The following is a 473-nucleotide window of genomic DNA, read 5'->3' as shown; positions in this document are numbered from 1 at the left end:
GAAATCTTAAGGGAATATTTTAACAACGGATATACATATGATGTTATCCTCGACATGCTGTCAAACCCATCACCACATCAACATGTCCCAAAACACACAGAGATCACAGCTCCTCATATCTGTTCAGAAACTGGACTAAAGTTAAACATGTAAAAACCGTAGACTGTCTGTGTCATGGTGAATACAGTCGCTGCTTTATTTATTTCTGTATGACGTTGTTGTGAGTGTGGACGGAGCAGCTACAGGTTAGTTTATCCTGATCGATCCGATCTCCATTCAGAAAACACGCATTTTAAAAGGTTTTTCGCCTGCCGTCTATCTGCAGACAAAGCATTAATTCATGGTTTTTACTAATCGGTATCAGTATGTTGTTACTTTGGCATCATTTTGAAACGTGTATTATAATTAAATCACGGTAAAATATGTTCACTTTTTTGTAGTTGGTATCTATCATAGTATTTGCATGGATATAA

At 36.6% G+C, this 473-nt stretch overlaps 1 protein-coding gene across 1 annotated transcript in view; it reads left to right on the top strand.

Annotated features, from left to right (window-relative positions):
* The window catches only part of agap3 (ArfGAP with GTPase domain, ankyrin repeat and PH domain 3), a gene marked incomplete at its 5' end in the record, with an annotated part of 48164 nt that overhangs the window by 12844 nt on the left and 34847 nt on the right, over window positions 1-473 (top strand). The gene's annotated exons all lie outside the window — the stretch shown is intronic.

The sequence above is a fragment of the Notothenia coriiceps genome, unplaced genomic scaffold, assembly GCF_000735185.1.
Source record: "Notothenia coriiceps isolate Sejong01 unplaced genomic scaffold, NC01 NC01_scaffold00007588, whole genome shotgun sequence".
Classification (NCBI taxonomy): Eukaryota; Metazoa; Chordata; class Actinopteri; order Perciformes; family Nototheniidae; genus Notothenia; species Notothenia coriiceps.
The sequence above is the reverse complement of the archived record's forward strand: the minus strand, read 5'-3'. Positions and strand labels throughout refer to the sequence as shown.